Source organism: Protopterus annectens, chromosome 3.part0, assembly GCF_019279795.1.
Source record: "Protopterus annectens isolate FY-2018-M chromosome 3.part0, PAN1.0, whole genome shotgun sequence".
Classification (NCBI taxonomy): domain Eukaryota; kingdom Metazoa; phylum Chordata; order Ceratodontiformes; family Protopteridae; genus Protopterus; species Protopterus annectens.
The window spans coordinates 1,089,773,234-1,089,790,302 of record NC_056731.1 but is presented as its reverse complement, the minus strand read 5'-3'; the positions used below and the strand labels follow the sequence as shown (position 1 = coordinate 1,089,790,302).

Genomic DNA, 17,069 nt, shown 5'->3' with positions numbered 1-17,069 from the left:
AGATAATTTTGGCAAATAATAATTTTTAAGCCTTATTCTGTGGCATTAAACTACAAGATCTCAGGCATGGCAATAACCATTTAAAGTAATTAGTGAAACAATATAAAATATTGAAAGACAGATAGATGATTAGACAGATAGATAAATAGATAGATAGATAGATAGATAGATAGATAGATAGATAGATAGATAGATAATAGATGGAATATACCTTGGTGCATTTATTGATACTATGGAAGAACACTGCTATACATGACTGAAGATGTATTTCATCATAGAATGACATAACAACCCAAACTACCTGTTATTAAGCATTTGTGTTAGTCACCTTCATGCTATCCATTTGACTTGACATTTAAGTAAGCTGTGTTTACTTACCTCGTTCTGCATCTGAACTCTGAGATCTATAAAATCGTTCTTAAGGCAGCTCTGCGAATGGTGAGGCTTTCAGACGGCTAAAGCATGCTATGACTGCCAACTGAGAACTGACATTCTTTTATTTCATTTCATCTGCTCATGAATTAGAACAGTAACATTAATGGAATTTTGAGATACTCAGGAGCTGGAAGAAGATAAATTCCTTGCAAATATTTTAAAGTTTTATCACTGCTGGTGTTCAGATGTAGTCAGAATACCGAGTTATTTTTTGTGGCAAGGTTTCTGTGAGCAGATATTTAAGATGACTTGGCAGAAGAGACAGTTCCATCTATCATATGCTGAAAGGAAATTCTTCTAGTGCAGTGCTGCAGTGGTTGTATACTGTTATCACTGAGCACTGAATACTGGGAAAGTGCAGAAACTACCATTTGTCTAATCACAGACAATTTGCCTTGTACAAATACTGGTGTGTGGAATGCAAAATAGAACAATGGACTTGGAGGACTTTGGGAGAATACTTAGGGAAAGCAATATTAATTTTTGAGAAAATGTTTGGTTTTCGTACGTGTATAATGTTATGGAATAACGAAATCCTCAGATTTTCTCCACTCCTGATTTAATTTATGTCACACAGTAATGTAATGACACATTTAAGCAGATCCAATTGCCTTAATAAGTCATTCCTAGCAAGAACACTAGTATTTCCCGGGTCTTACACTACAGCAGAATATGATATGTAATTAAATCAATAAGTGATGTGGCTTGACCTCATTTGTGTTTAAGAGGCAGCTGGCAGCTGAATAAAACTAATCAAGTGTCCTCTTCAGTGAGTACTTTACTTTTGCTAGGCTTATAACTACTTCCTATTTATTTTATGTAGCTATGATTATCTTTCATTGTGCATAACAGTTCTTAAAATTCAGTGTAAAAGCTATGAGACATATCATTAGCCATGCTATCTATTTTAGTCAGTGCCTTTTATAGTGTCTAGGATTCCCCATTATGTGCATGACTTGTTAAGTTCCATTCTGACATTTTATAATTTTATGACATTAGCAAGCGAGCCATGGTCTTATTTGTTAAGATGAACATATACAAGCAAACAATGAACAACACCAGTAGCCTTTTGAGTTTGAGTGTTGCAGCCGTTCTCTACAAACCTGTCTTTTTCATGTCTTTATCCCATTCTTTCCTTGACCAATCACAAGAAGTTTAGAAACCCTCTGATGATAGACTGCATTGCTGGCTCAGGCTACAGCTCTCAAGGCCTACCACTCTCTCTATGAATTAATGTCTCATTGAAATATCATACTTCAGATAGTTAAAAATGTATTTATTTATTGACATTTGTTAACCAGGTTAGTCCAACTGAGCCAGGGGCCCATTTTCAGTGGAGACCAGAGGAGAAAAGCTCCAGAAGTATTACATATTTTTACAATAAAAATCAAATCGAAAATAAAAATGAGTAAAAAATTAAAACAACCATGAAGCATAATAAGAAAATCTTATCTGTATATAGAGTAGGTTAAATAACAATTGACAGGTCTAGAGAATATCACACATGAAGTACATACAAATAGATAAACCTGCTGTTCACAATTTATTGTCTGTTTTCCACCATGCATACCAGTTCACTAAAAAATATAGTGTATCCACATCATACATGCCTATTTTATTTCCCTTCTCGTATGTGAAATCTTTTTTTTTTTTAATTTCCATTTATATCCTATATATTTATTATACTTTACCATTTGGTTAGTCTGCTTTTCCTGCATTTGCCACAGCCTGACATCCCCTTGTTTATATGTCTTCTGCAACTATTCAAAATACTGTAGACATGGCAACAACAGTGTTTTGCACAATGCAAACAGTCACTGGAATTTCTGAAATTCTTATATTAATTTGTCAAGAGGGCTTTCTTGCAGTTAGAATCTTTGTCACCATGTGTAATATTTATTTATTTACTTATTTCATTTAATGGTGATTATAAGTTGGACAATGGACCATTTGCAATCATGATTCAGGTACAATAAATATAATTACATGCTGGAAGTTAGGCAGTATCTGACAAGATTAGGTGTAGTCAATGAAACAACAGAGCTGCAACCTGTAGATTTACAGTGAAAGTAAACAGTGAGATGTTCCGTGACAAAATACATTAGCTTCATCGTTTTTTAACAAGCACATTAGCACTGTATTAAACAGTTACAACAGTCACATTAACAAGGTGTTAAGACAGAATTCATCCCAGATATACATCACTACTAAGTGTGATGAATAGTATGAAAGGCATTTTAGTCTTTCATTACAAATACATTCACACTTAGCCTTATTGTTCAAGTGTACCTTTGTGGCAGCTTTAAAATCAGGTTGTTTCTAACATAATTTAGAAGATTATTCCATATAGCACATCCAATTGTAGAAAAGGCTGTTTCACCAATATCACTTGTGAACCTTGGGTGAGCAAGGATGAGTGAATCATCTTGAGTGTTTCTTTGTGAGTAGTTTACTTTCCTAGTAAGCAGAAGTCTTTTCAGAGAAGGGCATATTGGAGTATTTTATAAAAGAAAGTAGAATGGAGAGAGAGAGAGAGCTCTGTTGGTTATGGGAAGCTACTTCACTTGCTTTAATAGGTCAGAGTGGTAAGAGTGCTAGAAAATAAACCTGAAATTTGTATTCTAACTGCTTTGTAGTCTGTATGTGTTGTGAGCAGAAATAACACAGAGAAATGGTATCTACATTCTAGTTTAGGTGTTTTCATGCTTTTTTTTTGTACATGCTGTGTGGGATAAGATGTGGCTGATGCCGTAGCAGAATTTTAGCTGAGAATGCACATTAGTAGTAATGTTTTCAGCAGAAAAGCAGACATTGAATGACAAGTCTTCTGTAAGGCCGAGATACTCTTTTAAGAACATAAATTTAAACTGACACTGGGGCTCTATCCTGTACAGACTTGGGAATAAGGAACTTTCCAAATGCTCTGCATGTTAATTTAAAAGCCCTTATTGTGAGAGAGTCCGATACCTACATACAAAGTAACCTGCTTATCTTTGTTAATCTCCTGGACTTCTTTTAGTTTCTGCTTTTGATGTGGCTATACTTCCATAGACAGCATTCTGTAACTATACAGTTGAAAGTGTGGCAGGCTAAGAACTATTTAATTCACATTTCTTGCAAAGTAAGATTCTGAAAGAAATATATTAATTTCTTTAGCTGTGATCGTTAAAGCTTTTCACTCTGTATGAATTTGTAGTACTTTTGTTTCGTGCTACCTTAAAAGCCTGGTTATGTGACTGAAATATTATTTTCTTGTTGACAACTTCATCGTCACTGCTGCTGTTAATATCAGTTCAAGAAATGTTACATTCTTGTGTACTTCAGTATCCCACCTCCAGTGGTGGCTGGTGACTTCAAATTAAAGGGGGGCTACAGGAGACAGCTGAATGGGTGGGACCAATGAGAAGGGGTGTGACCAACTAGAAAGGGGAGGAGCTATGCTCTAAACCACAACTGGATCTTTAATTAAATGTGATGCCCTGGGTGCCAAGCCATCATTACAAGAGTCCAATCAAGACAAAATGAAGTGTAGAAGAAAAAAAATGTCACTATATTGGCTACATGACAGCTTACTTAATATCTAGATGGAAACAAAAAGGTTGTGAGGCATGAAAAAATAAAATAATTTTAAATACATTACTGGAATACCAGTCAAAATCAAATATATAAAAAAAACAACCTTCTCCTTGCACTGCAGTTCTAATTATACTGTATATTCAGCTTTATAAAAGTACCAAGTAACATGCTGAAAGTAGCAATCTCTGTGATACTCCCACTTGTAAAAATGTTTCTTATCCAAAAAAGACCTGCTGCCTGACAACAATTATCTACTTGTTTCATGGGGAAAACATGATCAAAGTAAAAAATGAACAGCAAACAAGAAACAAGCACAAGATAAATTGCTCAAAGGATCACTGCACAGGTTATGGACCACATATGATAGATTGGCATTCTAGATTACGAGTAAAGCCTGCAAAGATGACTGCAAATCTCCAACAAATGTAACGAGCTTCTGAAAATACTGTAATCCTGTCCTTTATTACAAATACTGTCATATGCATTTCAATACCTAAGGTTTGTACATTATCTAGTTATGTAAATATTCTCTGCATGGCAACAACAAAAAAGGCTTTCAGTGTTGGTAATTATTTGACAGTATGCTTATTAAAGGTTACTTGCATCTTACAATCTCAAACAAGCTTACCTGATGGTCATTAAAGCATTGCTACTTAAACAAAGAGCAACAGCGCACTGCGACAACATGCATTTTCTGAATAATAAGAAGCATAAATCAACAGTATAAAAATATGACAGAAAACCAGAACATTCTGCAAAATCAAGGACAGATGAGAAGCCACTGTCGTACTTCTGTCTACCTTGAATGGGGGAATACTCTGCACACTTGCACTGCATAACTGCTCCTTGCCTTGCTTGGACACATCCAGAGTCACTACATGGGGGAGTGGGGTGCAACAAGTATGTCACAATTTGAAATGTCTCTGGCTGATGGTGATGGCTATTGACACTCATTCCTCTCAACCTCAGAGCAAGAAATCTGGACAAAGCCATACATAGAAGTGTGACAAAGGACACAAATAAGGACAGTTTTTTTAAGTATTGCTCTTATAAACCTATGAAGATAATAGAATAGTAGTAGGTCTTGCACTAGTATGAATTTTCTGAAGGGTATAAAATCTGAAACTCAAATGTCTGTCATTATTTTCTAAAGTCATTCTCTAATGAGTTGTCATTTATTTGCCAGAAAACCACAATTTTATGAAAAACAGACCAAAAATGTGATGCAAAAATATAAAATTACCACATAATACAGCTGTGAACCTGCCAAAGAAAGGACACTTTTTTAATATTAGTACTGTTAACTTGAGCGGCTGACAAAATAAGAGAATCTACATGCATTTCTGAAATAAAAGTAATCTGTAACTGATCATTACAGTTATTTGTAATATAAGCCGTCAACGTTTTCTTCCAAAATTGGCATTTTGTGGAGGGATTGTTAGAGGGAGAGCAGCATTTTGAACCAAAATTGGGGACAGTTGAGAGGTTTGGATATTCCTAATCCTACAAAGTGATTTATTTTCATGTACCTCTCAACCGCTTAATGCAGAAAATCTGGACAAGGCCAAATATATTAGGGAAACATATAAACAGTCTAAAAATTGCCCTTGTATAAACTTAGACAGTTGATAACAGGTCTTGCTTTAGCATGCATTTTTCTGAAGGTTATGAAGTTTGAAACTCGATGTCTGTCATTATTCAGTGACTTAATTCCTAAATGATTTGTCAGAAAACCACAAATATTATGAGGAACAAACCAAAAATAAGAAGCAAAAATCTATTAATTCTGCAAAAATCTGGACTGTTGAGAGGTAATGTTCAGCCAGTGCTGTCTTTGAGTTTACTGCCTATCCCCCCTCACAAAATCATGGTCGAATGGAGCCTCCCACCTGCAGCCATTCCAATGTCCCACTTCTTGGTTATTTCACCTCATTTACCATAAACACTGTAATGTGCATACTGCTTTACTTCTGCAATGATTTGGATTTAATTTGAAAGTTTTATTTTGCATTTTACAGCACAAACACTAATAGGCATCTGGTAAACAAAGCAATGCAGTCTCACGGTGAAAATTGACTTAGCATTAAAACTTCTCTGCCCTTGAAACTCACATTAATTGAAAAAGCATTGAAACCCACATTCAAATAAAACACATTTTGCCAGTGGCAGATAAAGATTAACTTTGGGCTGTATTCAAATCATAAGCCCCTTGCACACAAAACATACATGTGCTCTTTGATACAGATTCCTAATTGTTTTAAATTATATTCCTTGTACAATACAGTACAGTTGTTAGAAGGCATTTTAAATGTATTGTTTTTAACATTTTTCCAGTAAGCAATGGAACAAAATGCATGCACCAATACTGACAAAGCTGCCCAATTCAGAACATTTCCATCATAAAAGTCTACTCAAACTTCTACAGTCCACCAGTATCAGTAAATATCTACAATCTCTGAAGAAGTAAAAGTCATCTAAATAATTCCACATTAAAGAAATCTGTAACTAATGAAGAGGTTGCTGCTAGCAAACAACTTTATATTTCATTGTTTCATCTACAAATAAAGTGCCTGGTGCCCTTGTGGAATAAATTGTCTATATTACATTAAAAATGATAAGCTAGTAATACTGCAGTAAGGAATGGATGGCAAACTGATAACAGGCTCATAGTCACTAGGTATCTTTGCCAAACAGGACTGCAGCATCCACCCCCTTTACAACACAGTACAGTATCAGCAATGCATCTCCACACTGTGGGAGTAGAACCCACTGCCTTCTGCATCAAAAGCAAGTGCATTACTGGTTGTGCTGTTAACAATACAAGCAGACTTAGCATAAGCAGCACTATAAACTTATTTTCACCGGCAGCTCTCAGCTTCTTGTAAAATCTACTCGACACTCAGCTGTATCTTTGAACTTTGCAGCACAAGAAATCTGGAAAAAGCCAAAATTTATGGAGGGTGGAGACAAAAGCCCAGAAACCAGGGGCACATTTTAAACATTGCTTGTATAATGTTGGAAAGTTGCTAGAATAAAATGCTGTAATACCACCATACATTTCACTGCCAAAATGTGAACCCAGGACCCTGTGCAAAACAGTCAGAGCCACATACCACTATGCAAAATCAGCTGTTTTGTGAAAGAAAGGAAGACTGAAACTTAAATGGCTACCATTTAGTGAATTCAGTTCTCACCATAGCTGTCAACCTCTTAGCACAAAACACTTGAACAAGGCCAATAAAGGGGGAATATAACCTCCAAACATATTCAGTGAATTCAGTTCTCAGCATAGCTCTCAACCTCTTAGCAAAAATCATTTGGGCAAAGTCAGTAATGGGGGAATACAGCCCCCAAACATAGGGAATTCAGTTCTCAACATAGCTCTCGACCTTAGCACAAGAAACCTGGATGAAGCCAATAATGAGGGAATATAGTCCCAAAAATAGGGACAATTTTCAAATATCCATCTTATAAACTTAGAAATTGCTAGAATAAAAGTTTTTGTGTTACCATGTACTTTTTGAAGAATATGAAGTCTGAAATTCAAATGCCTGTCATTTTTATTTATTTAACATTTGTTAACCAAAAAAGTCTGACTTGCAACAAAAGCCAATTTTCAGCAGAGGCCCAGGGAGAAACAGTCCAGACACGTGTCTTTGCAAGATGGGAGGACACCAGAGCACCGAGGAAACCCACACAGACACAGGGAGGACATACAGACTCCACACAGAATGCACCCCAGTTAAGAATCAAACAAGAGAACCTGTCGCTGTCAGGCAACAATGCTATCACTGCACCACTGCAGCATCAACTATGTAAGACAACAAAAATACAGAAACCACAGATTTTATGAGGAACAGAACACAACAAATATGCAAAAATCTGCAAATTTTTAACAAATGGTGGTGGGTAGAGAATTCAGGCTCTTGTTACCTGCATCCAAGGTACAGGGTTCAAGACTGACTACCCACCACCATGTATCCTGAGTTCTTTCCAGCCACCTGTATATAGCAACTGGGTCATTACACACACACACCCTTGTTCCTGAGTCCCCCATTCAGTTCCCTACCTGAAACAAAGTTCCCAAGTCCCCTGTACAATTCCCTACCTAAAACCAAGTTCCCAAGTCCATCTGCTTGCACACACACTGAAAACAGAGTCCAACAGCTTTCGTTTCAGTTCCCTACCTGAAACAAGTCCATCTGCAGCAGCGTAAGCTAAATGATGTCTAGTTCCTGCACCTGTAACAGTCCCGCTCCCAGGGAAGCTTTCCCCATGAGAGTAGGCTCCAACCTGCAGATGTTGCAGTCTGGACATCTTCCGTTTCGTACGGTCATCACCGCATAGAGTTCTGGGCATCTGCAGGGCAGAGATGCCTTTCCTCCTATCCAGACTGCTGACAAAGCAGTCCGGAGTTCTGTGAGTTCCCAATCAGTGCAATCACGCATGCTCAGAGTTCCGGGACTTGTGAATATTTATTTTGTTCCTTTTTTTTTTCTTGTGATTTTTTTTTTTTTATTTTGTTTTTCGTCTTTCCACAACTGGGGGGGGGACTGCAGTCCTGCATTCCTATAGCACAAGCCGCCCCTGCTCAACTCTCCAGACATCTACTACTGAATAACTGCCTTCCTAAAAATGCCTCAGGCTCCATATTTTAAATATGAGAGTTTTAACTACAAGCCTCAGAATTACGAAAAAAAAATATAGCATGCAAGGGAATAGTGAATGTCAAGCATAATTGTTCTCTTTTAAAGTTCCATAGCAGTTCCACTGAGCACTCTTAAAACTCAACTTTCTCTCACCTTGTACCCTATTTTCTTTTCATTTTCCTGGCACCACTACTCTCTCCACATCATTATTTCTCTCCACTCAGATCTAACTATAGCACCCCCCCTTCCACTCTATCTACTCCTACCAAACACACATTCTGTTCTTTGGGACGCCCTGTTTCTTCTATTATTTTTCATTCTTCTTTACACACCACTTGCAATTCCTCTATTTTTTTGATTTACTTGCTCAAAACGTATCTTTCTAGTAACTACCCCAAGGCATTAATGTTGTACTTGCATATTTTTCTTTTTGTTTTGTCTGTTTTTTAGACTAGCAATATAACTGTTATTGTTATTATAGCTGTATATTATTAAACTTCTTTTCTATCATGTATTTTATCATGTATTTCTGGAGCTTTTCTCCTCCATCTTTTTAACATGTATTTTTTATCATGTATGTTTTTTCTTGTATTTTTGGAGCTTTTCTCCACGGGTCTCTACTGAAAATGGGCCCCCAGCCCAGTGGACTAATCCAACAAAAGACAGATAAATAAATAAATAAATAAATACATGCATACATACATACATACATACATACATAAATAAATAAATAAATAGATAAATAAATAAATAAATAAAAAATAAAGTTGTTTTTTGCAGGGCTGAAACTCATTGTACCCCCACTGTGGGCAGCAAGCCCCACACACCTCTTAATGTTATACATGCCAACTCAGAGTCTACCATACATAAAAAAAAAATAGAAAATTCAAAGATAAACAAACTCAAATTTAATATATGTAAGTCTGCATTTCCAGTTATCCAGTCTTGCAGTTCCAGAGCTTACTCTATAGCTCTCAACCTAAAAATAATAGGGGAGACAAAGGTCCAAAAATGTTGACAAATTTTAATTATTGCTCTTATAGCCTTAGAAAATTGCTTGAATAAAAGGTTTTATGTTTGCATGCATTTCCTAAAGGATATGAAGTCTAAAACTGAAATGGTCATCATTATTTAGTGACTTCAGTCCTCAAAGATTTGCTGGAAAACCACAAGTTTTATGAGGAACAGACAAAACCATGAGGCAAAAATCTGGCCATTCTTCAAAAATCTGGACAGCTGAGAAGTATGACTTACTGTAATGAATCTCAGAATATTAAATGGCTACCAAATTCCCATTGATATGCTCCTACTGTGACTGTATGCAGTTCAAAATCTGCAATAATAGCCCATTTTCCCGACAAATGTACACACAATTATGCTGTCTCATAGTTATGCTCATACAAAGCTGACATTTGTGTGATGCAAAGACAGGAGGATCAATGGAACCTTCAGCTGTATCCCTTTTTCTGATATCCCCAAATGTCCTTGTTGTCCCTGACTGATCACAAATTCTTGCAATTTTCACCATCTAGTAGAGGGGCACTACTTAATGTAAACCTCCCTCAAAATCTTGTTAAATGTTGTCTAGGGTGTTCTTTCAACAATTTCTGAAGATCAATTCCCATCACACGTGTTCAGATTATAAAATTACTGGACAGTTCATGTTATTGCAGAATCCCCCCCCCCCCTAGAAAAAAGCCCTCTCCTGTTAGGCAGAGTGTGAACTGGCATACTCTGACTCGGTAGTTCATATGGGAAAGGGACCTTGCCTGCATGGGCACTTCGGTCTGGCAGACATGGACTTTTGGTGTTTGCCCCTCGTGCTGCACAGATACATACCCACAATGGGAGGCTGATCAATTATAATCATGTAAAAAGTGAAGATATGTTAAAAGCGAAGATTTACACCTCCTCCAGTTTTTTCTGAAACTGACCTAGACTTTTACTTATCCACTTTCACTTTCAGACAAGTATTTGAATGCCTGAACTACCATTTTATATAAGCATCAACTGCTTTGAGGTTAAAATATATGCTGGTGATGATGCAGCCATGCCAATCCCTCCTCTTACCTTTTGTGACTATCTCATAATGAGGAAATAAGTAAAAAAAAAAAAAGGAAAACAAGGTTTGGTGTGGCTTTCTTTCTATTGTCACCACTATCAGCTGGACAAAGCCTAGATCTGAATTCTCCAAGGATTTAACCCAAAACCTGTCCATACTATGCTTCCCCAAGGTCTCAAAGTCCATATTATGTCCTGGGCTTTATAGATCCATATCTGCTATCCTGTGTAGCTCCTCATTATCAGATGAGTTGAGTTGAAAATATTTACATATTCACCCCTCCATTATTTTTCCTTATGGTTTGGGAAATATGATATATAATATGCTGTCTTGTTGTGCTATCCATCAGAGCCTGCTGAACACTATGTGAGAATCCCACACTGCCTCTGATATGTTTTGCACTTGATAGGAATCTACCAGCTTAATCCAAGGTTAATGATAATGTCAGAAAGCTATGGACAATTGTGCATTGCAATTTATTTTTATTTATTTAACATTTGTTAAACAGGAAAGAACGACTTGGAATGAAGCCAATTTTCAGCAGAGGCCCAGGAAGAAATACTCCAGATGTATGTCCTTGTAATGTGGGAGGAAAGCAGAGCACCCATTGAAAACCCACACAAATGCAGGGAAGACATGCAGACTTTGCACAGAAGGCACCCCAGCCAGGAATCAAACCAGAGAACCTATTGCTGTGAGGTGACAACACTACTGCTGCACCACTGTGCCATCTTCAGACCATGAGTACTAGTTGGCTCTGGACCACACTGAGTTACTGTCCAAGAGTACTGCCCTTGTGCTATAACAGTTAATTCTTAAACTTTGTCAATTCCCCAAGTCTAAAGAAACAAGACCCCCCCCCAGAAATGTATTTCTCCATCTTGTTCTATAGTATGTTTTCATTATGAAGGCAAATTAAATCAAAACTGCAATTTCTCATTGGATGGTTACATCATTGGCCCCCCACTTAAATAATTGCCTCACCAAATCTACTGGGCATGCCTTTACTGGCACTATTTAGTAGCTGCTCTGGACTGACATGTGGTCTCTTGTTACTGCATCTGTATTCAGACATTTTAGTGATGCATCACCCTATCATCATCTCTGGAGCACACTGCCATTACGTGTTAAACAGAGAGACACCCTCACATCTTTCAAGAAAAATCTGCATGATAGAATGGGTATCCACAAACACATTCCCTTTTGTGACATGTTTTGTTCTGCTGGAAGTGTGAGGTACACTGTGAGAACAGGTATCAGTAGAGAGCAAATGGTCTATTAACTAACTTGCCATTTAACTCCTGTGATTGTATTGCCTCCAAAGACTCTTGATAAATATTGCCTGCTGTAGTGTCCTACAACAGAAAACAATCAGATCAGCTATCTGTAACTCACCCGGGTTTAGATTAATAATTTTGTGGATGGTAAAACTACATGTATATATAACATGCCACTTGTAACTCATTTAATGAATAGGTGCATGTATCTTCCAAAGTCTGCATTGATAAAGTGGTTGGGAAAGTCTGGAGGGTGATTGGAGGATTGCAAAAGGGTGAAGGCTTGGCTTGGAAATGAAGGACAAGAAGAAGTACTACTCTTGGCCCCTTCTCTTGTTTTATCATTATTATTAGCAGTAGTAGTAGTAATAGTGGAAGTAGTTAGTAGTAGTAGTAGTAGTAGTATTAGTAGTAGTAGTAATAGTAGTTGCAGTTGTAGTAGTAGTAGCAGCAGCAGTAGTAGCATTAGTAGTAGTAATAGTAATAGTAGTAGTATTAGTAGGAATAGTTGCAGTTGTAGTAGTAGCAGCAGCAGCAGTAGTAGTGGCAGTAGTAGAAGTAGTATTAATTACCCTGTGCATAATTAACCAGTCTCACCTATGCACTGAGTGCTTTAGTAACTCCAGTACCCCCTCAACTGCTAACTGCTACCCCTTCACCAGTCCTTTACTAACCCCCAGTATGCCTGTACACTTGCACAGGGACTATCTGAAAGCACTGCACTAAAAGGTGCATGCCTGTACTAGAAGCAATAATAGTAATAGTAGTATTAGCAGTAGTAGTAGTAGCTGCAGTCACAGTAATAGTAGTAGCAGCAGTAGTAACACTAGTAGTAGTAGCAGTAGTACTAGTAGTAGCAGTATCAATACTAATAGTAGTAGTAGTAGCAGTAGTAGTAGCAGCAGCAATAGCAGTAGTAAAAGTAGCAGTAGTTGCCCTGTGTGTAATTAACAAGTATCACCTATGTACTGGGTACTTCAGTAACTCCAGTACCCTCTCAGATGCTAAATGCTACTCCTTCACTAGTCCTTTACTAACCCCCATTTTTTCTGTACATTTGTTCAGGAACTATCTGAAAGTACTGCACTAAAAGGTGCATACCTCTACTAGAATAGAAAAGCGAAACCTCTGAACCCCACTCCACCTGCTCCACCTGTAAGCTATTGAAACAACTGAGACCCCACTGAAATGCACATGCCAGCTGTAGCTCATAATAATTAAAAACACTTTGCTGGATTGCTTGCTTTGCTGTGATTAAAACTTGGTTTGATACCAGTTATTCAGCACCAGCATTAGCAAGGAGAAAGAAATATCTACCCAAAGAAAACTATGTATGGAGATATGCATTAATGCATCCTTAACTTAGCCCATTTACATAATGCAATATATGTCTTGTGGAACTAATATTAAAGCTATGTTTAGCAGGCAGACCTGTAAGCACAAATTTGCCTAGATACAGTGAAATGTGTGTAATGAGGACCAGTAAGAGGGGAAAAAAACTCTTATCAGAGAAATTGCTCTAGCACTGCTGTTTGGCAACAATAATAAGCAGGGGTGAGAGTAGCTTTAATTAAATCAATGTCCTTCTTGAGGGGTTCTTTACCATCTCCATTTAGGAATTCATAATTCGTGAAGATCCAGTGAAGAAAGCTTTTCTTGCATTTAAGATTCAAAAAAGATTCTCATTAGCGAAGCGCTCTTAATTACTTTTATGTTGTTTATTTAAACAACAGATCACAATCTAACTGAAAGCCACAAAAACAAAAATGTCAGAAGGGTGAAATATGTTTACCAGATCCTTTACAATGTATTTGGGTGTAGCCCATCAAATATGTGGGTGGATACTTTGACATTCTGGAGATATCGTTTGGCTATATGCCTCACGGAAGTCACACTACATCTCTTGTCTCATTGTGTTATTTACCAAACCTCCTAAGTCCTGCTGAGACATAGATATAAAATTAAATTCCTTAGCTACTTTACCCTATAATTTACATAGTGATTACTACATGGTGTTGAGAATCAGCTAAGAAGGGCATATCTCTAAGCACTAATCTCAAATTCATTTAGCTAGCCAGGTTCACAGATTGGCAGATTAGTACAAAGGGCTAGGGGTTTGAACTAGAATGAGTTTTATACTGTAGTTTTAAGTTTGATTCATTCAGTCTCTTTATACCTATGGTGTGACTCTTAGTAAGTGACTTAGACAGATGGTGTACTGGGATTCCCCTGCCCCCCCCCCAAAAAAAAAGAGGTCTTTTTGTCTTGTGGGTTTGCCTGGTTAACAAATAAACAGCAATGAATTAAGTGGATCAGATTTTAAAGCAGTAAGGAAAGGGTGAGCAATATGCAGTGTGTAAAAGCTGTGGGCATTTCAGTGTTATACTTTATGTTATTTTGTGTTTTATTTATTTATTTATTTATTTATTTATTTATTTATTTATTTATTTATGTTACTTTTGTTTACAGTGCTTACTCACACAAAAACTTACTAAAAGCATATAAGGCCTAAACAGCATATCCTGCATGGACCAACTCAAAGCCCTATCACTATACATAGTATCCTACAGACTGTTAACAAGTGACCGGTGTCTGGCATACAAGGCATCCTCTGGCCCAATGCTGATGGTTGTATTGCACATAAACAAGTCAAATACCATTGGATATACTTCTATTAAGGATTTGATCCTCTTCTTCAAAATCAACCAAGTGGTTTGGAGGGACAAGTATACCTCACAGAGGATACCGCTGCTGTGGAAAAGACTCCTTATCCACATAAAAACAAATGTTATTCCTTCCATATTCAAGCAGAACTTGTATCTATAGATGAGAAACAAAAATTACCCCAGATATGCCCCCTCCAATACTAATGGAAAGATGCAATTCCTAAATGCTTTATCCTATGCATGGGTCCCCTCAAATTATCTATGGTATTACCCCAGTTATTCTCTGTAGAGGTTGTTGTTGTTGTGTCTTTTGGCTTTTCCCGGTTAGGGGTCGCCACAGTGGAACTCTGGTCCGCTAATGATTGGCAGTAGATTTTTACTTGCCGAGTTGCCAGCCCTGACGCACAACCTTCAACGAAGGTACGCCCATTCACACATGTCTCCACACAGAAGATGCTCTAGCTGAGAATCGAACAGGGCAACGTCTTACTGTGAGACAACAACGCTACTGCAGCACCACCACCGCAGTATATTCTCTGTAGAGGTAATATATATTATTATTGACCATGGGATGGGTAAGGCCAATCTGTAGCAAAACAAAAAGGGAAATTGGCTATGCTTAAAATAGCACACAAGGGCAGATACTATAATGCTTACCTATGAAACTATAAAACCCCTTTTTAATGGAGGCCAAGGGGAGAAAAGTTCGACATATATCAAACATTTTTAAACAGACATCCAGCATTTGCATGAATAGTCATTAAGTAATATACATTAACAACCAAAATTACATCAGTATTTAGTGCATATGTGTCAATAATGCACATAAGAAAGCCTTGCTAAGATCTGCTGCAGCTGCTGGAAGTCATAAAACAATTTCAAACCTCCATCTTTCCAGAGTAGTAATTTGGCCAGCCCAAAGACAATGCAGAAAGCTTCCTAGTACAGACTTTTTTCCTCTGGCTGCATTAAGAACTGTAAAATAACATCCTTATGGCCTAGGCCAGGTAATTTAATTTCAGAACATTTTTCAAAGTTAGCTGCATTTGGACTGTGATTAACCTCTTCTCTTCCAGTATCCTTTGTTAAAATATATACATTTCAGCAGTTGCAATAATGCATGTATATTTATTTTTCTCTCCAGCAGGGCACATTGTTGGTACATTTTTAACGCAAGCAGCTTTACAAATACATTTAGCAGCAGGTTTGTTGTTTCATGTAATATTAGAGAATCTTGGACTTGCTAGTCATGGGAGGAAGAGAAGAAAATTAACCGGAAAAAATGGAAACAGGAAAGAAAGGAAGAGAAAAGGAAACTGAAGGAGAAAAAGTTATTGAAAAAACTAGAAAAGAATCAGTTGCAAGATGAACAAATGAAAAAGTACCAGCAGAGCAAACAAAGAAGGATCAAGGTCATCTCTACACAGTTAGCCTGGCTTTGCCAGGTTCCGTACTGGACAATGCTCAGTCACCAGAGCTCCGGACTTACTTGGCAGGACAGATTGATTGAGCTTGCTGTATTTTCTGCATAGATGAAATTGTGGTGTTTGATGAACAAGGAGAAGACCTAAAGAGTGTAGAAGGGGAGTTTAAAGGAATTGGGAAGAAAGGACAGGCTTGTGTCCAGCTGGCTTGGATTTTACAGTACCTGGAGTGTCCACAGTATCTTTGCAAGTCCTTCTTTCCAAAACACCAGGATCTACAGTTTGCAGGGGTGTTAAACCCCCTGGACAGCCCCATCCCATGCGTATTGATGAAGAGTCAGAGTATCGAGAAGGTGTGGTGATAAATCATCCCATCAGATCTGGAAAAGGCTCTTTTGTGAATTATGGCATGAGAAAGGAAGTGTAGATAGACAAACAACTTCAGGAAGGTCTCCGTGTTACTGTTTGACTGGACCAAAACCAGAACCCAGGGATACATAATAGCTTCATCAAAATGGTCACCTGTTGGATGAACCAAATATAAATTCAATGACTGAAGATACTAAGATGATGAGCTGAAAAGACTGGTCTGAGTTTGTGACTAGAATATTAATGGCATTTCATTTTTTTTTTGTCTGTGAATTGTTGTTGTCTATTGATTGAATTTGGATAAGTAGTATTTAATGGTTTTGTTCATGTAAGATATGTACAACTTTTGAGTGGCATGAAACAACTGTACCAATATCTGAATCCTGAATTTCCTGACTGTTGACATCCATCTAAAGTGAATGTTTACTTTCCCAGTGCTGTACTGTTCCCTTGAGCAGAACCTGTACTAACAGTCAAAAGAACCAAAGTTTTGTCCTGCTGCATGTATATCATTCCCTGGTGTATCCTGCCTTGAGATTTCCTGAATTTCCCGACTGTTGACATCAACACTTTCCCTCCATCCCACCTGCCTCTCACCTCACCTCACCACT

General features: G+C 37.5%; 1 pseudogene; it reads left to right on the top strand.

The window, feature by feature from the left end:
* LOC122796982 overlaps positions 1-16,633 on the top strand; it is a 194,637-nt pseudogene extending 178,004 nt beyond the window's left edge.
* The last annotated feature ends 436 nt before the right edge of the window (positions 16,634-17,069 follow it).